Here is a 23,303-nt window from a genome sequence, read left to right as displayed (position 1 = left end):
AAATTATTTTCCTTAGAAAACCCTCGAACAGAGGGAACAAACTGGCCGTGAAGACATTCTTTGAACAGCTTACCACCCATCTATGCTTTTTTTCTGGTTGCGATAATATACCGGCAGAGACTTGATGTTGCGGTTTTTAAAAGCTCTGGGCCCAGCAGGTTTGCCGATCAGCATTAAAGGCAGCTTGTGATTACAAGCAGCGTGTGCTGCACGCTAATAAAGTCACTCGATCTTCGCATATTTTAAAACCAGGAGCATGGTCTTCTGCTTTTGATGTCAGGCTTTTTAATGGCAATGCCCTAAAATTAAGGCCAGTCTCGTCACCGTTATAATTTTTTCAAACTCACCCAAGTATTCCTTCGCTGCATCACGATCAGAAGAAAGTTTCTCTCCAGTAATTGTTAGCTGACGGATTCCATGATGTTATTTGAATCTGTCCAACAAACCAGTACTCCCAATAAAAGACCCATCACCATTCATTAACTTGGTCAGGTAAACAGCCTTCTTCTGAACCACTGCTCCACTCAAAGGAGTTCCCCTTTCTCTTTCCTGCGTAAACCAAAGGAAAAGAGCTTTATCCACTTTATGGTACTGGGACTGTTTCAGAGTCGAGTGTTTTTCCCGAAGACGTTGCACAGGACTATCCAAGCTTCACTCGGTTCTTCTTCCAATCACAAATGGTTGCTTTCCCAACACCCAGTTCCGTTGCCAGTTTACATATACTCTCACCATTGTCTATCCGCTTCAAAGCATTCAGTTTTTCTTTGAGAGTTAACGTTGTATTTTTCCGTTTACTCATGACGAAAATATGTACACCATTACACTTGAACGAATACAACACACTGCTATGCATGCCAGAGATCGATAACTAAGATAACCAAGCGCCTTGCGAGCCAACTGGCAGTGTCAGTGCACTGACCTCAGACACTACAAAGGTCTCAACAATGCAAAACAACAAGGGCAGGGAGTGAGAGTGAGCCATTGTTCCCACACTTGTTGCCATTTGTTGCCATGGTATACCTACTTATCTGCTTGGTATACTTCATTCTTGAAACTCGTCTCCATAATTCCGGCTAATCCGAACAAATCGGTAATCCGAACAAGGTCCGATCCCAGTTCGGATTAACGGGACTCTACTGTACATAACTGCATGCAAGAGTGGCATCACGTCGTCTTTGCAGACGTGTCCCGGTTCTGCGTACAGCATCACGATAGACGTGTCCACGCGTGGAGGATCCGTGGAGGACAAATATATCCGTTTGCATACGTCATCAACGAACGAGCCCAGCACCTAGCGTGACGATATGCCGGGCCACTGGTTTGCATAGCTGGTAGCCCTTAGGTCGGAGGTCGGGGACTCTTCGTCATCTCCGGATTCTTCATGTCGTTACCTCTCAACAAGATAACGCAAGACCGCAAATTACCGTTCCATCCTGACCTACCTCGATACAAAGGATGTTCGACTGCCGCCCTGGCCAGTATGTTATATCACTCACTGAAAACGTCTCTGGTCAAGGGTCGCTGACATATTGGCACGCCACTATTCGCCAGCCAATAATTGATAAAATCTGGTGGAGAGCTGAAGCAGCGTGGGATGACGTACCCATGACTGTCGTTTAAGCTCAGTTCGAGCTGCGTACATTATTATTGCTATTATTATTACACATTTTTGTCTCCAGGACAATGATTAACTTGAAAGTTACTTGATTATCCATTTTTTAATAGTTTTCTTCTTCTTTTTTTCTACCCAAAACATCTCATTCTTTGGCTGTGTTCCTGTTTCCTTTGCTCTGTCCATATTTTGCTTGTTCTCGTTCTTTCTTTTACTTCAGATTTACTGTTAATAGTTTTCTCTCTGAATTTGCCTCTTCCACTTATCATGTCAATACTAATCCCTGTTTGTTTTAGGTCTTCTGCTGTTTCTTGAAACAAATTGGTTTTCTTGATTCAACTGTTTACTAAATAAAACATCCTCTTTGTGAGTCTGTTGTTGTTCATTCTACGTCCATAGAATGTTAGTCGGCATTTTCTGCTCATGTCTCTGAATCTATTTGTCTGTTCATATACACTACTGGCCATTAAAATTACTACACCATGACGATGACGTGCTACAGACGCGAAACTTAACCAACAGGAAGAAGATGCTGTGATATGCAAATGATTAGCTTTTCAGAGCTTCCCACCAGGTTGACGCCGGTGGTGACACCGACAACGTGCTGCCATGAGGAAAGTTTCCAACCGATTTCTCATACACCAACGGCAGCTGACCGGCGTTGCCTGGTGAAACGTTGTTGTGATGCCTCGTGGAAGGAGGAGAAATGCGTACCACCACGTTTCCGACTTTGATAAAGGTCGGACTGTAGCCTATCGCGATTGCGGTTTATCGTATCGTGACATTGCTGCTCGCGTTGGTCGAGATCCAATGACTGTTAGCAGGATATGTAATCGGTGGGTTCAGGAGGGTAATACGGAACTCCGTGCTGGATCCCAACGGCCTCGTATCACTAGCAGTCGAGATGACAGACATCTTCTCCGTATGGTTGTAACGGATCGTGCAGCCACGTCTCGATCCTTGAGTCAACAGATGGGGACGTTTGCAAGACAACAACCATCTGCACGAACAGTTCGACGACGTTTGCAGCAGCATGGACTATCAGCTCGGAGACCATGGCTACGGTTACCCTTAACGCTGCATCACAGACAGGAGAGCCTGCGATGTTGTCCTCAACCACGAACCTGGGTGTACGAATGGCAAAACGTCATTTTTTCGGATGAATCCAGGTTCTGTTTACAGCATCATGTTGGTCGCATCCGTGTTTGGCGACATCGAGGTGAATGCACATTGCCGACCGCTGTGGCCAAGCGGTTCTAGGCGCTTCAGTCCGGAACCGCGCTGCTGCTGCGGTCGCAGGTTAGAATCCTGCCTCGGGCATGGATGTGTGTGATGTCCTTAGGTTAGTTAGGTTTAAGTAGTTCTAAGTCTAGTCGACTGATGACCTCAGATGTTAAGTCCCATAGTGTTTAGAGCCATTTGAGACATTTGAACGCACATTAGAAGCGTGTATTCGTCATCGCCATACTGGCGTATCACCCGGCCTGATGGAATGGGGTGCCATTGGTTTCACGTCTCGGTCACCTCTTGTTCGCATTGATGGCACTTTGAACAGTGGACGTTACATTTCAGATGTGCTACGACCCTTGGCTCTACCCTTCATTCGATCCCTGCGAAACCTTACATTTCAGCAGGATAATGCACTACCGCATGTTACAGGTCCTGTACCGGCCTTTCTGGATACAGTGGTATCGTGTTGAAGCTGCATGGGCAGCTGTACCTGTACACGCCATCCAAGCTCTGTTTGACAATGCCCAGGCGTATCTAGGCCGTTATTACGGCCAGAGGTGGTTGTTCTGGGTACTGATTTCTCAGGATCTATGCACCCAAATTGCTTGAAAATGTAATCACATATCAGTTCTAGTATAATATATTTGTCCAATGAATAATCGTTTATCATCTGCATTTCTTCTTGGTGTAGCAAGTTTAATGGCCAGTAGTGTAATTCTTTGGTTGGTTTCTTCATCACTATGCCATATCTGTGTACTGCTCCAAACATTTCTCTGTGGATTTTACGTTCTATTTTTTCAGTCTCAGTGATGCCTGATGCTCCAATAGTGGTCGTTTGTGATGCGTAGAGTGCTTCTGGATACTAAAACTGCACCGTGATGCCTGAGTTTAGCCTGTCTTGAAATATTTTATTGTACTGCGTCCATGTCAGTTTGTATGCTTTCTAAAGTTCTTCTGTTCTTTGTATGTTGCATGCCTTGTTTGATCCTCCTATTTGTATATATTCCCCAATATACTTGAATATTTCCACTCTGATAACCTTTTCGTATTTTGTGTACATGGCTTGGTTTTCTTGTTCTTTCTTTCCATGTATTGCGTCTTGACATACGATATCTGTAGACGTGTTTTCGCAGAGGCTTCATGCAAGTATTCCAGTGCTTCTTGTCTATTGCTGCTGAGTATTGCCACGTCATCAGCAAATGCCAGACGTTTTATGATCGTCTTGTTTGCACACATTCTTCCTAACTGAATTCCTTTTTCTTTTTCTCTCCATTGTTTGATAATTTTGTCCAAGATAAAGTTGAATAAAAGAGGTGAGTAACCATCCCCTTGTCTGACTCCTGTATATATCTCGAATGGGTATGAGATTTCTCACACAACTTTTATTTTGGGTGTGGTGTCTGTAAGTGTCTGTTATATGAGTGTCCCAGTGTTTCTGCCTATTCCATATTCTTCATTCGTCTAATGTGTCAGAAAGAACCTGTCTGTCTATGGAGTCTTAGGCCTTCTTAAAGTCCACGAATGTGACCACAGTGTCGTCCGTCTGTCTGACCTTCGGAGGAGCGTTCGCAGGTTCAAAATGTGATCTATAAATGACCTTCCTTTTCTGAAACCTGCTTGATATTCACCTATATCTGTATTAGCCTGTGGTTCTAGTCTGTAGAGTAATGCCTTGGCGAGAATTTTGTATCTCACCCGTAATAGTGAGATACCTCTGTGGTTGTTAGGATCTATCTGGTCGCCCTTTTTGTGGAGTGGGTGAGTCAATGCATATTTCCATTCCTGTGGGATTTTGTCTGTATTCCATATCTCTCTATGTACACAGTTATGGTGACATTTTTTCACATACAAAATTGTCTCGCATTGTTTACTTGATCGAATCTAAGAGCAGTTAGAACACAAAATTGCCAGCCAGAGTGGCCGAGCGGCTCTAAGCGCTGCAGTCTGGAGCCGCGCGACCGCTACTGTCGCAGGTTCGAATCCTGCCTCGGACATGGATGTGTGTGATGTCCATAGTTAGGTTTAAATAGTTCTAACTTCTAGGGGACTGATGACCTCAGAATTTAAGTCCCATAGTGCTCAGACCCATTTGAACCAGAACATAAAATTAGCCACTACCAAGCAGGCTTTAGACCAAACAGATCCTGTCCGGAACAGATTCTTAATTTAACACTAATGCAGCTTTACTGTAGGATTAAATGATGATGGCGTCCTCTAGGGTAAAATTTTACGGAGGTAAAATAGTCCCCCATTCGGATCTCCTGGCGGGGACTACTCAAGAGGACGTCGTTATCAGGGGAAAGAAAACTGGCGTTCTACGGATCGGAGCGTGGAATGTCAGATCCCTTAATAGGGCAGGTAGGTTAGAAAATTTAAAAAGGGAAATGGATAGGTTAAAGTTAGATATACTGGGAATTAGTGAAGCTCGGTGGCAGGAGGAACAAGACTTTTGGTCAGGTGAATACAGCGTTATAAATACAAAATCAAATAGGGGTAATGCAGGAGTAGCTTTAATAATGAATAAGAAAATAGGAATGCAGGTAAGCTACTACAAACAGCATAGTGAACGCATTATTGTGGCGAAGATAGACATGAAGCCCACGCCTACTACAGTAGTACAAGTTTATATGCCAACTAGCTCTGCAGATGACGAAGAAATTGATGAAATGTATGATGAGATAAAAGACATTATTCAGGTAGTGAAGGGAGACGAAAATTTAATAGTCATGGGTGACTGGAATTCGACAGTAGGAAAAGGAAGAGAAGGAAACGTAGTAGGTGAATATGGACTGGGGCTAATGACGTCATCGTCGACGATTTATTAATCACTAATCTTGCTTTTTACATAACGCGCACTTCTGCACTTCGGATCCGCTTAACGCTTCAGTGATTCTAGCAAAGCTGTCTGTCCCTGACTGAAGCAACGCCGTCAGTTGGTAGACGTGTGCGTGAAAACCACATCAGACAGTGCAAGGCAGGCTGGCTTTTATACAAGAGAGCACATTCTAAGCGCTCATCACTATATTTTTCTTTGCCGAGCGAGGTGGCAGCAGACTTGTACGAAGACGCGGCGAATCCTTTTATGCACTCAATGGAACACGCGTACTCGTAAGAAGCTATGAATCTTTCTAAGAAAAAAGTGGTTCAAATGGCTCTGAGCACTATGGGACTCAACTTCTAAGGTCATCAGTCCCCTAGAACTTAGAACTACTTAAACCTAACTAGCCTAAGGACATCACACACATTCATGCCCGAGGCAGGATTCGAACCTGCGACCGTAGCGGTCACGCAGTTCCAGACTGGAGCGCCTAGAACCGCACGGCAACACCAGCCGGCTCTTTCTAAGAAGCCGTTCGATTTATACTGAGAAAAAAGCAGATATAAAAGATATCACTGTTGTTAGTGAATGTTCTTTCACCGTCAGTTTGATATTACCCTAAGATCTTTACGGAAGCGATTTTTTGCTATCCACTAATGGGAGAACCATAAATGTACCAAGTTCATTTAGCCAGGCTATTTTTCTAGAGACAGTTCATCTCTGTACTTTTATTTCACTTTTATTTGTCGATACTTAGCGTTCTATTGACAACGGTGTTACCATAGTGAAGCAGAACGTGAATGGCAAAGGAATCCGTTGTGGTCCTATGGAAAAATCTATCCCATGAAACTCGTACTGTATTCGATGGCCTCGTTACTGGGGGTAGAAATTGCTTATAAAATACTTCTCCAAATCTTACGAGAACATTTGCGAAATTTGTACGATTAAGATCATACTGGACTAACAGGTAACATTGAGGGTGCATAAAGAATAGCAGAACATATTGATGTCCAATGGTATCCTAACAAAGTCGGCTTCTATGACCCCAGTTTAAGGATAGGCTATTAACTCTCTAAGCAGAGGAGTATTAACTTGTACACTCTACGTAACGTAAAAATTAAACAGCAGTTGCCTGCAAAACAGATGAATCGCAACAGGTGTCAGTAGTACACCTTAATATTTTCTCCACCTTATTCACATTAAAAATGGTTCAAATGCCTCTGAGCACTATGGGACTTAACTGCTGTGGTCATCAGTCGCCTAGAACTTAGAACTACTTAAACCGAACTAACCTAAGGACATCACACACATCCATGCCCGAGGCAGGATTCGAACCTGTGACCGTAGCGGTTGCTCGGTTCCAGACTGTAGCGCCTAGAACCGCTCGGCCACTCCGGCCGGCTTATTCAGATTAAATCCTATTTCAAAAGACGAGTAATACGAAACGTCAGAAGAATGATCACCTCGAAAATGAGGGGTAGTCGGTGATACTGTAAAAGCTGTGTTGATTATCATTACGAAAATTGGGCGTCTATTGGTCTTAAAAGTTTCAGTTCATGTTTCAAACAATTGTGTGTGGTAGTTTGTTCGTGAAGTATGGCGGACATTCGTTTTATTTTATTGTCCAATTCTGACATATAGGCAAGAGTAAGAAGAGTGAACATTGTCTTAGCACAATAATGCACCCATACAAAATACCATCAGGAAAACTGTTCAAGAATCAGTTGAATACAGTAATTGCTCCTGTCGCGGTTACTGTAAGGAAGCTAAAGGTGTGCGCAATTCCCAGTGTATATGAGGCCATGATGAAAAGTAAAGCCCCGAATATTTTATTCTGTTCGCAGCATCGGTTGAGCTATTACATGTCACAAATGCTGTGTTACTCGGTCGACATTCCCTCTAGTCTGGCGCAAATTGCAACGCTCTGCCGCTAGAGGGCTCCGAGCTGTAGCGTGTAACATGGCGATAACATGGCGATGTGTTAACGTAACTATATTGGTGCGTGAAAAGAAGCGTGCTGTAGTAGAGTTTGTAACCGCAGTAGACATACCACCAATTGAAAGCGACAGAAGGCTGATAGCTCTGTGCGGTGGTGATTGTCTCGACATCAGTAATGTACGATGTCGTGTTGATCGTGCTCGTATTGAAGGAAACGGCGGTGCTAACCTCAACGTATGTGACAGAGTTCCATCTGTTTCCAAAACTTAAAGAACACCTCCGAGGACTTCACTATGACAGTCAGGAAACGGTGCAAGCAGAGGTGATGTTCTGCCTCCGCCAACAAAGTCAAACATCCTTCACTAACGATGTCGACAAACTGATCTCTCGTTGGGGGCAGTGTGATCGTCGCCAGAGTGACTATGTTGAAAAATAAATATATAGATATGAAAAACAAAGATGTAGAGTGTTAATAAAGTTTGTTTTCTTTAAAAAGCTTTACGAGTTCTCGTATAACAATTTCGGAGGGATTACTTTTTAGTACTCCCTTGTAGATTTATTTCAACTTCGGTCCTTAGTCGACGGCATGCTATCGACATCAGTGCAGTAGTCAGGAGCACAGTTACACTTTCACTCAGATCTTTCATAACTCCTTGGATGGGCTTTCTGTTGTAGTGAATAGTCTTTGACATTAACACTTCAGGCCTAGGTGATTTCCAGCGATGTCGGTTGGTTTGCCTCGCGTCAGAAAGGCATAATATTAGGCTTCTGGAACTCTGTGATGTCCAGACCTCTGATCTGATCGGGTCCCAAAGAGGTATGGACGTGGACTATGGGCGAGAAAACATTATGGCGCTACCCGTTCACCCTGTGGATTCAGAAATTATACATCCAGCCTAGCGCCTTGTGACCGCTGCTGCCCAGAAGACGCCTTCACCCTCATTGGAAGTGTGAATGCTGTGGATCTGGCCACATCCTGGCGGAAAGGGGATCAAAGACATCGTCGTGGCCATGTGTTAGATTTGTTGGAACGAGTGCTTTTTCATCTCTTCGGAATTGTGCAGCCACTCCTCTTACATCCTGTTGACTTGGATGCTGGTGTTGAGCGTGCGTCAGTTCAGCTCTACATCTACATACATACGCTACAGTCCACTGTACGGCGCATGGCGTGGGTATCTTGGGCCACTACCAGGCATTTCCATTCTCGTTCATTAGCTCTTCGGCTCAATTCTCGAATTGCCGAAGAAAAGCAAGAACCACAGTCTTCTCCATTGGAAAAGAGCAAACAAAACCTCCTTTGGAGTATTCAGGTAGACATTATGGTGCTGGAGGTCGCAGATTCTCAAGGTCATCTGACCTGAGAACTGACGAACGCAACCAATTTTAGGGGAGTCACAGATCAACACGAAATTCTAATTACGACGTCACTTGGGATTTTTTGAAGCCACAAATCCTTTTCAGTGGACAAAAAAATGCAAAGATGCGAAATAAATCCTGACATCTACTGGATACCGAATCCAGCAACTCTCTACATGTGATCAGATGGACATGAATCTGTGTTTCAGTGTATTCCTACAGTATAACGACGAATGTGCTTGGCCACGCAGAAGTAGCTACCTTCTCGCTAATATTCACGATTCTGGCTGTGACAGCTGTAGTGGGTGTAGTGTAAATTTATATACACGCTACTTCACAGGTTGCACAACTCTCCCAAATTTCATGATAGCTAAAAGTCGATTTCATGTGCTAACGAGTATCTTCTGCCTGGTAACAATTTCCTTAACTGCTTTATTACACTCTTTAAATATAACTGGAATGACTGTTCTTGCACTCACTACCACTTTACCAAAAGAAACGGGAAATACATAGCTGTCTCTCCCCTCATGAACCATGGACCTTGCCGTTGGTGGGGAGGCTTGCGTGCCTCAACGATACAGATAGCCGTACCGTAGGTGCAACCACAACGGAGGGGTATCTGTTGAGAGGCCAGACAAACGTGTGGTTCCTGAAGAGGGGCAGCAGCCTTTTCAGTAGATGCAGGGGCAACAGTCTGGATGACTGACTGATCTGGCCTGGTAACACTAACCAAAACGGCCTCGCTGTTTTGGTACTGCGAACGGGTGAAAGAAAGGGGAAACTACAGCCGTAATTTTTCCCGAGGGCATGCAGCTTTACTGTATGGTTAAATGATGATGGCGTCCTCTTGGGTAAAATATTCCGGAGGTAAAATAGTCCCCCAATCAGATCTCCGGGCGGGGACTACTCAAGAGGACGTCGTTATCAGGAGAAAGAAAACTGGCATTCTACGGATCGGAGCATGGAATGTCGGATCCCTTATCCGGGCAGGTAGGTTAGAAAATTTAAAAAGGGAAATGGATAGGTTAAAGTTAGATATAGTGGGAATTAGTGAAGTTCGGTGGCAGGAGGAACAAGACTTCTGGTCAGGTGAATACAGCGCTATAAATACAAAATCAAATAGGGGTAATGCAGGAGTAGGTTTAATAATGAATAAAAAAATAGGAGTACGGGTAAGCTACTACAAACAGCATAGTGAACGTATTATAGTGGCCAAGATAGACACGAAGCCCATGCCTACTACAGTAGTACAAGTTTATATGCCAACTAGCTCTGCAGATGACGAAGAAATTGAAGAAATGTATGATTAGATAAAAGAAATTATTCAGGTAGTGAAGGGAGACGAAAATTTAATAGTCATGGGTGACTGGAATTCGACAGTAGGAAAAGGGAGAGAAGGAAACATGGTAGGTGAATATGGATTGGGGCTATGAAATGAAAGAGGAAGCCGCCTGGTAGAATTTTACACAGAACGTAACTTAATCATAGCTAACACTTGGTTCAAGAATCATAAAAGAAAGTTGTATACATGGAAGAATCCTGTAGATACTAAAAGGTATCAAAATGGCTCTGAGCACTATGGGACTCAACTGCTGTGGTCACCAGTCCCCTAGAACTTAGAACTACTTAAACCTAACTAACCTAAGGACATCACACACATCCATGCCCGAGGCAGGATTCGAACCTCCGACCGTAACAGTCGCACGGTTCCGGACTGCGCGCCTAGAACCGCGAGACCACCGCGGCCGGCCTAAAAGGTATCAGATAGATTATATAATGATAAGACAGAGATTTAGGAACCAGGTTTTAAATTGTAGGACATTTCCAGGGGCAGATGTGGGCTCTAAACCACAATCTGTTGGTTATGAACTGTAGATTAAAACTGAAGAAATTGCAAAAAGGTGGGAATTTAAGGAGATGGGACCTGGATAAAATGAGTAAACCAGAGGTTGTACAAAGTTTCAGGGACAGCATAAGGGAACAATTGACAGGAATGGGGGAAAGAAATACAGTAGAAGACGAAAGGTAGCTCTGAGGGATGAAGTAGTTAAGGCAGCAGAGGATCAAGTAGGTAAAAAGACGAGGGCTAGTAGAAATCATTGGGTAACAGAAGAAATATTGAATTTAATTGATGCAGTAAATGAAGCAGGGAAAAAGGAATACAAACGTCTCAAAAATGAGATCGTCAGGAAGTGCAAATCGGCTAAGCAGGCATGGCTAGAGGACAAATGTAAGGATGTAGAGGTTCATCTCACTATTAGTAAGATAGATACAGCCTACAGGAAAATTAAAGAGACCTTTGGAGAAAAGAGAACCACTTTTATGAATATCAAGAGCTCAGATGGAAACCCAGTTCTAAGCAAAGAGGGGAAAGCAGAAAGGTGGAAGGAGTATATAGAGGGTCTATACAAGGGCAATGTACTTGAGGACAATATTATGGAAATGGAAGAGGATGTAGATGAAGATGAAGTGGGAGGTACGATACTGCGTGAAGAGTTTGATAGAGCACTGAAAGACCTGAGTCGAAACAAGGCCCCGGGAGCAGATAACATTCCATTAGAACTACTGACGGCCTTGGCAGAGCCAGTCCTAACAAAACTCTATCATCTGGTGAGCAAGATGTACGAGACAGGCAATCCCAAAGAAAGCAGGTGTTGACAGATGTGAAAATTACCGAACTATCAGTTTAATAAGTCACAGCTGCAAAATACTAACGCGAATTATTTACAGACGAATGGAAAAACTGGTAGAAGCCGACCTCGGGGGAGATCAGTTGCGATTCCGGAGAACTATTGGAACACGTGAGGCAATACTGACCCTACGACTTATCTTAGAAGCTAGATTAAGGAAAGGCAAACCTACGTTTCTAGCATTTGTAGACTTTGAGAAAGCTTTTGACAATGTTGACTGGAATACTCTGTTTCAAATTCTGAAGGTGGCAGGGGTAAAATACAGGGAGCGAAAGGCTATTTACAATTTGTACAGAAAGCAGATGGCAGTTATAAGAGTCGAGGGGCATGAAAGGGAAGCAGTGGTTGAGAAGGGAGTGAGACAGGGTTGTAGCCTGTCCCCGATGTTATTCAATCTGTATATTGAGCAAGCAGTAAAGGAAACAAAAGAAAAATTTGAAGTAGGTATTAAAATCCAGGGAGAAGAAATAAAAACTTTAAGGTTCGCCGATGACATTGTAATTCTGTCAGAGACAGCAAAGGACTTGGAAGAGCAGCTGAACGGAATGGACAGTGTCTTGAAAGGAGGGTATAAGATGAAGATCAACAAAAGCAAAACGAGGATATTGGAATGTAGTCGAATTAAGTCGGGTGATGCTGAGGGAATTAGATTAGGAAATGAGACACTTAAAGTAGTAAAGGAGTTTTGCTATTTGGGGAGCAAAATAACTGATGATGGTCGAAGTAGAGAGGATATAAAATGTAGACTGGCAATGGCAAGGAAAGCGTTTCTGAAGAAGAGAAATTTGTTAACATCGAGTATAGATCTAAGTGTCAGGAAGTCGTTTCTGAACGTATTAGTGTGGAGTGTAGCCATGTATGAAAGTGAAACATGGACAATAAATAGTTTGGACAAGAAGAGAATAGAAGCTACAGAAGAATGTTGAAGATTAGGTGGGTAGATCACGTAACTAACGAGGAGGTATTGAATAGTATTGGGGAGAAGAGAAGTTTGTGGGACAACTTGACTAGAAGAAGGGATCGGTTGGCAGGACATGTCCTGAGGGATCAAGGGATCACAAATTTAGCATTGGAGGGCAGCGTGGAGGGTAAAACTCGTAGAGGGAAACCAAGAGATGAATACACTAAGCAGATTCAGAAGGATGTAGGCTGCAGTAGGTACTGGGAGATGAAGGAGCTTGCACAGGATGGATTAGCATGGAGAGCTGCAGGACTGAAGACCACAACAACAACAAGACATAGCTGTGAACTCTGTACTGGTTTCTGGTGATGTCCCATGAATTCGAATACTAACGATTTATATCACTGATGTAACGTACTTGAACGCAGAACCCTTTCACCTCTCCCTTACGTCTGTTAAAATATTAATGACTTCCACTAATAAACACTTTACTGTTCTGTAATCCTGTCTCATGTCTTCACTTATTAATGAAGGTAATGTGTTATCTTGTACACTCACATAGTCATACCACATAATTGAATTCCTTATAAAGCATAAAAGAAAACATCAAAGGATTACATTGTTGATGAATTTGTTTAAGTAGTGTGTGTAATTTATTATTTAAAAGCAGAAAAGCCACTAAATTTCAACAGTAGGATACAATTAATTTATTTTGAAGTGAAGAAATATGTTTATTAAATTTCTCACAAGCTGTTTATGTGTAACAAACTGTGTTTATGCCGAAGCTGTACGTCTTTTAACTACGAGTGAATTCTATTCCTGTGTAAAAGTATAGTGAATCTCACATAATTTTAACTGGTACATCTGCAAAGTGACATCACATAAAAAATCCCTAAACAAAGTCAATTCACGAAGGAAACTGCATTTAAACACAAAATAATTCAATGTTTCTGTTTCAAATATAGAGAGTTTATGCACTCGTGTTTATACAGAGTTACAAAGTAACTAACTGTGAGCTACAATCTACGTTTGGCTGCAACTCTCAAATATGTTTCAATGCTGGTAACTGATCACTATTGTAGAGCTTTACGTCTTGGAATGTTTTAACTGAGTTGGAAATAGTCTTTCTAAAACTATAGCATTGTACGATTATGAATCAGTTGGCATTTTATTTTGATTAGAAGCAATGATGTTTCGTATCTTGCTCAGTCGTCACTCAGCTGTACTCAGTCACTGAGAAGATCATCCCTAGACACCAATTGCGTTGGTGGTCAGAGCTGTTTGTCAATATAGTGATGTGTCCCCCCGTAAATCAAATTAATAGGCTGAAATTTCACATGCTTCAAAACGCTATTTTATCTCACTGTCCGGCGACCGGAACTCCTCTAAATGTTATATATGGAGTACGTTTATGAAATGCAATGGGTTATTATTTACAGATATGGGAGCCCAGGCAATGATTTAATCTGGCTGGTGCGTGTCGATTTATTAAACACTTTCACTTTCAAAACTAGTATGTGCTAGGCCGTCACAGTAATGGTTCTGATATTATCTGCACACTTCCAAGTTCATCTTCCCTAGCATAAAAGTTCATGTGAGAATCACTTTCTCTAACACGTTCACTTGTCATTCACAATCTACTAACGCTTCTCTCCATCGAATAAATAACTGCTAACTTCTCAGTCAGTAGTGTGTCAAATTGAGTTGTCTCATGTGTTGTAACGTCCGCCTATACTTCTTTAACGGAAGTCCCAAGCTGTTCTTGCTCTTTTGATGTCTTCATGTCTTCTTCTTCATAACCTTCTGAGTCGACGTAAGCTTATTCTTCTTTCTTCTGTTCCCCCTGCTCTCTCGTATGGCTCTCTTCTCTATTGAAAACTTTAAATCACTAACGTTCTGCCTTAAATGTTCAGTGACTCATTATCACTATGCTGTCACCCATCTCTGGCAACTTTGTGGTTCTATTTGTCACTAATCTTCCAAAAACTGCTTCTCACACTCTCAAAACTTCGAGTCTCGTCTCTACACTTTACCAAACACACATTTCCACAGAAGACTTCTTCCCTTCCACCAAAATACAAGTCGTTTCTCCACTAACAAACTTCTTTTTTTCAGATCATCCTCCAGCCACTGACTCGATAAAATTACAGATATGACATTAACTTACTGGACCATAGCACTCCTTTTTACATCAATATCACACAGAATTTATACTAATTTGACATAAATTACAAAAAAGAAACATTCACGTATAAAATATCTATTTTATGATTTGTGTGTATTTAAAAAATTCAGTAAAACACGTGTTACATTAAATCAACATTAAAGTTATAAATCATTAACTAAAAGATACTACACAAACTTACAAGGAAGACAATCTCTGCGACATCGCATAGGATTAATTTAATTTTTTAATGGATTATCCTTGACCTGTATCAAGTCAAAAGCCTAGCTTCAGCAGCACACTTAAACTATCATCATGTCATGTGAACGATATTTGATATACCTACTACGATCGGACACGCTTGATAGTATGATATTACACGATCTATGTCGTTAAAAAACAAAGGCTGTCCAACAACACAAATATCAACAAACAATCTCGCGCAGTCATCGTAGACTTACTCAGTGAAAGTCGGCTGTACGTCGGGAATAAGTTTCACTGCACAGTATCCGGTCGTAATCTGAAATGGTTAAGACATCCAATCTTGCTTCCAACGTCAAGGCGAAGCTCATCATCTGCGACCTTTGGTACAGTCCTGAACGAAGAGTCTGAATCAGAAGCTCAGATGGTGCTGCTATAGTGTAGGCTGCAGATTCGTAGACTTGCGTCATAGAGTGGAGAAGTGTCGGGATGCGCTTACTACATCAGGGATCCGCTGCACACATGAGGAGGCTACATGGGTAGTGGGGGCTGTACGGAGTATACTTGGAAAACCTTAACAAGAATAAAGTCTCAAACAGAGTAGGTCAAGCACAGGATGAGGACAGTCCTAGAAAACACCGGTATTATAGTTGTATTTGTGTTGAGAAAGAAGCAGAGCTCCAATCGCCAACGGGAAGCACTGAACCAGAAACAGTTAAGTGATCAAACCTGGCTAAAGGCACGATGAGTTCCACCGAAATTTTTGCCAAGGACCTACGAAAGTAGAGAACGGATTGACAAAATTCAGTTAGTGGTAACGTGTTTATTGCTGTTACAAGTAGTTTATCTTGTAGTGATATTGAGGTAGATGCTACATTTTACGTTTATTTTTGGTTAATTTGAATTTTACGGTATTCAGTCTCGCTACAATTGATTTCTGTGACGTTCTCTAATTACTCAGGATTTTTTGTCATTGATAGCTCTAGTATAATATCGAAACCATTTACACTTAGTGTTGGCTGCTAAACTAACTGCTTAAAGTAATTGCGTTCTTCATCTACGAGTACATAAACAATTTAGGAGACAATCTCAGCAGCCATGTTGGTTTTTTTGTAGATAAATCTATCGTTTACCGTCTAGTAAAATCATCAGAGGATCCAGAGGCGAATTACAAAATTATTTAGACAAGTTATATTCATGGGTGGTGCAAAAAGTGGTAATTCACGTCAATAATAAAAAAGCGGGAGGTTCATCCACATCGATTTTAAAACGAATCCGTTAAATTTCGGTTGCACGATAAATATCACAAATCTGAAGGCTGTCAATTCAGTTAGATACTTACTGATTACAATTACGAGCAATTCAAATTAGAACAAACACATAAAAAATGTTGCGAGGAAGGCGAACCAAAGACTGCTTTTTTATTGAAGGAACACATAGAAGATGCCACACATCTACTAAAGAGACTGCATACACTACGCTTGTCCGCCCTCTTCTGGACTATTGCTACGTAGCATGGATTCCTTACCAGATAAGAATTTCGAGCTATTCTAGACTGAAACGGTCGAGAAATACTCTGAAAGCCCTCTCGAAAACTGTTATGTGTGAATCGCAGAGCAATCACGTAGACGTAGACGTAGATGTAGTTGTCACAAACTAGACTTTATCTGATGAGTCTTTCCCACTGAGGAAAATACGATGCAGTAGAGTACACTGTCATGAATAGGTTCAAATGGTTCAAATGGCTCTAAGCACTATGGGACTTAACATCTGAGGTCATCAGTCCCCTAGACTTAGAACTACTTAAACCTAACTAACCTAAGAACATCACACACATTCATGCCGAGGCATGATTCGAATCTGCGACCGTAGCAGCCGCGTGGTTCCGGACTGGTCATGAATAGGGATGAGCTAAATTATTAATTACGAGTAATAGGTTACGATGTTCCAGTTCCACCCATGTAATAAGGTCCATAAACCTATTACTTATTTCATATGGTCAACGTAGGCCGCGATGTATATTGAATACAGCGAAGTAGTTCTCATTACTGTAGGAATGGTTTTGTTTTATGCGACAAATGAAACCATTTTGAATTTATAATTATTTTAGGTTTATTGAAGATCTCTGTAGTGTTTTCATGCATCCTTCAACAAATAAGGAAGCACAACACACTTAGAATTGTAAAATGTTTACAGCATCCGAGTAAGATCGGTGACACTGCTTGCGCAGTGGAACAACTCTGCAGTAGGCAGATAATCTCTGTTAAATCGTTACTGAAGGAACGAATACACTGCAGTCGTGAGGAACACACAGCCCAGGAAGAAACACTACACTGTTCACTCACACCAATGTGACAGACTGTTAAAAGCCGGAACAATCACTTTTTACACCACGGACCGCTGCGAAAGATGCAGGGAGAGAGTCAGAGAGGGTCTGGAAGGTACCGACAGGGAAGTGGAGAGCTTCCGACTCCAGTGCAGTGGCCATTTGCGCTATGTTTCTCGGGTGAGAATCCGTGGTGCGTACAGCCCAATCGAGGTGTTCCACAATTCTCGGCTGGATTTACATCGCGAGTGTTTGGTGACCAGGGGAATATGGCAAATTAACCCTGGTGTTCTTCGAACTACAAACTTACACTGTGAGATCTGTGACGGTTTGCATTGTCCTGCTGGTAGATGCCATCAAGTGGAGGAAAACCAAACTGCATGTAGAGGTGTGCATGCTCCCAAAGGACAGGTGCATATTTGTGTTGCTCCATTGTGCTTTTCCGAATGACGAGTGAACCGTGATTTATTTTCAAAGAATTTTCTTAAGTATTTATTCTATTTACTAGCCATTCATTAAGAACATTAACACATTTAATCACTCTATGTGAGCGTGGAAGTAGTTGCCAAGGAGTAACTGATGAAATCATAAGCAAATTGTTTTCTAACAAATGGTAATTTATTTAATCTACTAGTGCCTAAAAGCATTTTTAAAAGAAACAGATTCAAAATTATAATCAGAAAGCACCCTCTAAATATCAAGTTACAATTTATTCAGAGACAGAAAGAGAAAGTTTTAACGGTATGAGCTTTTGGGCAGGGAACCTTGCCGCTCCCTTTTGACACGGCCGTAGTTACGACCGCTCACAACAGCCTCTGAAAAACTACACTGGTGCAAATCTGCAACACACCAGATTACTTTAAACTAAAGGTTTTAACAATTTACATAAGCACACAAACTATGCACCTCCGTAGGAGGGATGGAAATGGTACAAAACAGTAAAAATTAAAATATTAACTTTACCACCGAAGGTGCAACTTCATTTTAACTTCTAAGAAAGTCTTACGGTGAAAGGTGGCAACTTTATATACTAAAATGATCATTTAAATAAAAGTCCATGAAATGCAATCCTTATAAAATTCTACTGAGTTGGCCAAACAAGTTAAGATGCTCTACAGTACATAGATACCGCCTCTCAAGATGATAGGCAAGATCAAAACATGTTTCAGAAATTAGGTCGTTACACTCCAAGCAATAAATTCGTTAACACAGACTCAGATGCAGGAACTAAGCCCCGACCGGGCGACCACTCGCTGAGTTCTCTTACTGGCGGAGTTCACAGACTCTCATTTTACCGGCTTTAAAGGTTGATCCGAACGACAGACATACTAGCACTCCGAACGACAGACAGACACTGACTGCCTCACAGCTGCGGCCGAGAGACGGACTAGCAAGCTGGGGACGAAAGACTGACCCAGGCTGACCCCAGACTGACCGACTGGCGAGCCCATAGCGCCCCTTAAATGCACGTGAACAGGCAACCTTTCCCCTTTCCCCACCAGAGGGAGACACCAAAGTTGCGATTGCCACAGCGGCGCCACCGCCAGAAACGGAGGGCGACTGCTTCACACTACGCGCTGCGGCGCGCTCTTCAAAACAGCAATTTTTACCACGGCTCAACGAGATTCCCAGGGAAGCCTCGAAAACATTCCCCAGATAATGACGGTCCCTCCTCCCCCGTCGACTCTTCCGGCGATTGTTGCAGCATGTTTGCTTTCATATGTTTCAAGCTGTACACGCCAACGGCTGTCTATCCTATAGGGTATAAAATGTGATTCATCAGAAAAGACCACCTGTCGTCGATCAGTGAACGTCTCTTTGTGGTACTGGCGTGCAAACTTCAGCCTTCGTCAGCATGGTTGCATGAACCAGGCCCCTACTGTGCAAGCCCACACGCTGCAACGTTGAAGAGACACTGTTAGTAGCTCGGCGGTTCATGTGGGTGGTCACCTGTTCGACAGTTGCACGTCAAGTCGCTCGGATACATCTCGGTAGCCGTCGTTCACAAGTGTCATCTATGGTTCGTGGTGCACCACAATTGCGCCGGCACCGGTTTTGGATAGCGCCGTTTTGCCATCCACGATATACATTGACAACGGCGCCACGCGAACAGTTTACAAACTTGGACGTTTTGGAAATGCTTCCACACTTGGCCCGAAAACCAGTTATCATGCCATTTTAGACGTCAGATAAATGTTCCATTTCCGAATCACGACGACGACACACTGTTTCCCGCGTCCCTTGACACTCTTTATGTTCCCTCCACTGCTAGTACTGCCACCTGCTGTGTGTGAGTGGTTACTGCACGTTGACGTCGAACAAGCTAGTGGTCACTAAGGTGATTGGTCCGTGTAATTAATGGGTGCAGTGCCAAAAATTGCGGTACGAGTAAGTAGCAGGCGTGCAAATAACATCATTGACGGCACGATGCTATCTGTGTCTGTAATAGCCAGCGAAACAGAACTCTGAGGCTGCTCAGTACACTTACAAGGCACAAAGAGTATTGATTTACGTGCAGCTACTGTAATTTTGATAGCTAGGAGTAAAGCACTGTAATAAAAAGTAGTTCCCCCTTGCCATCCAGAAACGAAGAGAATTGTAAAAACTCAGTTTTCTGCTTGGTGAATCCTATCCCATTAAAAATGTATTATGGGAGCTTGACTATTCCATAGTCACGACTCAGAAACAGTTTTTGTAACGGTATATACATTTTGACCATCCCTAATTGTAACAAATTCCTCAGTCCCCAAATATTCAATATACGTATTTATTATCTGTATGTGTTTTTTTTTTTTTGTTTTTTTTTACTGTCACTTGTTTCATTTTCACCTTGTAAAACATTCTGTGGTACTGTGCCAGAAATGAGTGCATGTCGTGGTACGTACAGACTTGAAGTGATTTGATGTGTGGGTGATTCTATTTGTGTGTAACTGGATTCCAATCACTTATACATAGCCTCAGTGTACCATGGAAGCTCTAGTGACCTGCGTCAGGACAAGCCGCACAGTCCATGACTGCAGCGGCCTAGACCGCTCGGCTAATCCCGCGCGGCAGACATGTTGTTCATGGTCGAATATCGTAATGGCGGTTCCCATATGTTTCTCTAATCGACGAACCCCCTGTGCCAGGTCATATCCAAATGTGTTTCAAGCATTACGTAAATCCGGAACACTGCCCAGTGTACACGTAACAACAGAAAGCGAGGCATTTCGGTTAGTTGAGGAAAGTGAAGACGTTATTGCAATGGCACAATGGAGTCCCATCACCAGTACACAGCACATTAGCCGTCAGCTCGATAGTCCACAAACGCGAGTGTGACGTACATTACGTTCCGAAAGCTTGTATCAACTCCATGTGCAGCCCATACAACATCTGTATCCTGGTGACTCAGTAAGCAGTCAACAATGTTGTGAATGGTTGATTGTGCACAAAGATATCGCGTAATAATCATTATTTACAGATGAGGCTAATTTCCACGCAATAGTACCATGAACACAAACAATTCTCATACATAGGCGATGGAGAAGCTACGTGGCACTGGGAAAACAAGATTCCAAGTCAGGTTCTCCGTGAACGTCTGGTGTGGTTTGACTGATGATCTGGTGATAGGGCATGTGTTTCTGCCAAATCGCATGACAGCTGCAGCATACGCACATTTACTGACCTACCTGCGCTTTTGGAAGATATGACATTAGAGCAACGACGGAAAATGTACCTGCAGCATGCCGGATCACCTATTAACTGTACCAGACAAGTATCCCAGTATCTGAATAACACATTTGCTCAACAGTGGATTGGCCGTCGCGGACTCATTGTCCTAATCATCATCATTTCATCCCCATCGACGCGCAGGTCGCCGAAGTGGCGTCAAATCGAAAGACCTGCACCAGGCGAACGGTCTACCCGACGGGAGGCCCTAGCCACACGACATTTCCATTTCCATTACCCAATCTAACCCCATTAGACTTCAGTTTATGGGGCAGGTTACAGGCGATGCACGTGAAGAACGATCACTCACATCACCGACGCTGTTGCCCACATTAAAGCCTGCAGAAATGATGTTTGATGTGCAACACAACAACCTTCCAACTTTTTGACAAGTGGTTTGAGATGGGTGGGGAACATTTTGAACAACTCTTGTAGGATGGATCAGTCATCTTTCCCACCATTATTCTGTCCTCTACAGCGCCCGCACAGCATTTCGGTATAATCGTTCACGGATGTGTGTAGTCTTCACCCCGCTCCAGTTCGGTAACGATCGAAAATCAGACACATGTTCACAGCAATTTTTCGGTCTATTTTCACATGCAAAGTCATCTCACAAACTATGTGACACTCCTCCTGTAAATAATGTATTTAAATATACATTAGCACATCTAGTGGAAACATTGTTAGAAAAAATCCCTGTTTTAGACCGATACACTTTCAATTCTTACGCAATGCCCTAAAAAGTAATAGGACGGACGTGGGCTATATACATTTATAATACTATATATACAGAGTGATTAAGTTGCCCCTACCGATCGGTTTTACGCAAGCCGCACCACGTCTATACAGGACCGGCACCTAGACAGCTGACGGCCACGTAATTGATATACATTCCCTCTTAGAGCTTTGAACAGCTGTTAGCAAACGTCAACAGTGTAAAAAATATAAGTGAGGACTGGCTATATGTTACACGGTATTTTAGGACCAAGATGTACCTTACCTCTGCCATACTTATCCGATCGTCTCCAATCTTTCTTTGTGTTATTAGCGATGTAGTCACACAGGTTTTGGGAGTCTGTAAGTTCTATATCTACGTGATTACTCTGCTATTCATAATAAAGTGCCTGGCAGAGGGTTCAATGAACCACCTTCATGCTGTCTCTCTACCGTTCCACTTTCGAACGGCACGCGGGAAAAACGAGCACTTAAATTTTTCTGTGCGAGTCCTGATACCTCTTATTTTGTCGTGATGACCATTTCTCCCTATGTAGGTGGGTTCCAACAGAATGTTTTCGTAATCGGAGGAGAAAACTGGTGATTGAAATTTCATGAGAAGATCCCGTCGCAACGAAAAACGCCTTTGTTTTAATGATTGCCACTCCAATTCACGTATCATGTCTGTGACACTATCTCCCCTATTTCGCGATAATACAAACGAGCTGCCCTTCTTTGTACTTTTTCGATGTCATCCGTCAGTCCCACCTGATACGGATCCCACACCGCACAGCAGTATTCCAGAATGGGGCGGACAAGCGTAGTGTAAGCAGTCCCTTTGGTAGACCTGGTGCACCTTCTGAGTGTTATGCCAATGAATCGCAGTCTTTGGTTTGCTCTACCCACAATATTATCTATGTGATCGTTCCAATTTAGGTTATTTGTAATTGTAATTCCTAAGTATTTAGTTGAATTTACAGCCTTCAGATTTGTGTGACTTATCGCGTAATCGAAATTTAGCTGATTTCTTTTAGTAATCATGTGAATAACTTCGCACTTTTCTTTATTCAGGGTCAGTTGACACTTTTCGCACCATATAGATATCAAAATCATTTTGCAAGTCGTTTTGATCATCTGATGACTTTACAAGACGGTAAATGACAGCATCATCTGCAACATCTGCAAACAATCTAAGACGGCTACTCAGATTGTCTCCTACGTCGTTAATATAGATCAGGAACAATAGAGGGCCTTTAACACTTCCTTGGGGAACGCCGGATATTACTTCTGTTTTACTCGATGACTTTCCGTCTATTACTACGAACTGTGACCTTTCTGACAGGAAATCACGAATCCAGTCGCACAACTGAGGCGATACCCCGTAGGCACGCAGTTTGATAAGAAGACGCTTGTGAGGAACGGTGTCGAAACCCTTCTGGAAATCTAAAAATATGGAATCAATTTGACATCCCCTGTCGATAGCACTTATTACTTCATGAGTATAAAGTTTATTCCGTTTATAGTACTTAATCTTTCGTAATTATATGACGCATGTTTCACCATCGAAAACAGCGAAATTAACAGAAGATATCAAAATGAGAAGTGTGGAAATAACAACTTTCCGATATACAGGTAGTAAATTTTA

This window comes from Schistocerca americana, chromosome 8, assembly GCF_021461395.2.
Source record: "Schistocerca americana isolate TAMUIC-IGC-003095 chromosome 8, iqSchAmer2.1, whole genome shotgun sequence".
NCBI classification, from domain to species: domain Eukaryota; kingdom Metazoa; phylum Arthropoda; class Insecta; order Orthoptera; family Acrididae; genus Schistocerca; species Schistocerca americana.
The sequence above is the reverse complement of the archived record's forward strand: the minus strand, read 5'-3'. Positions refer to the sequence as shown.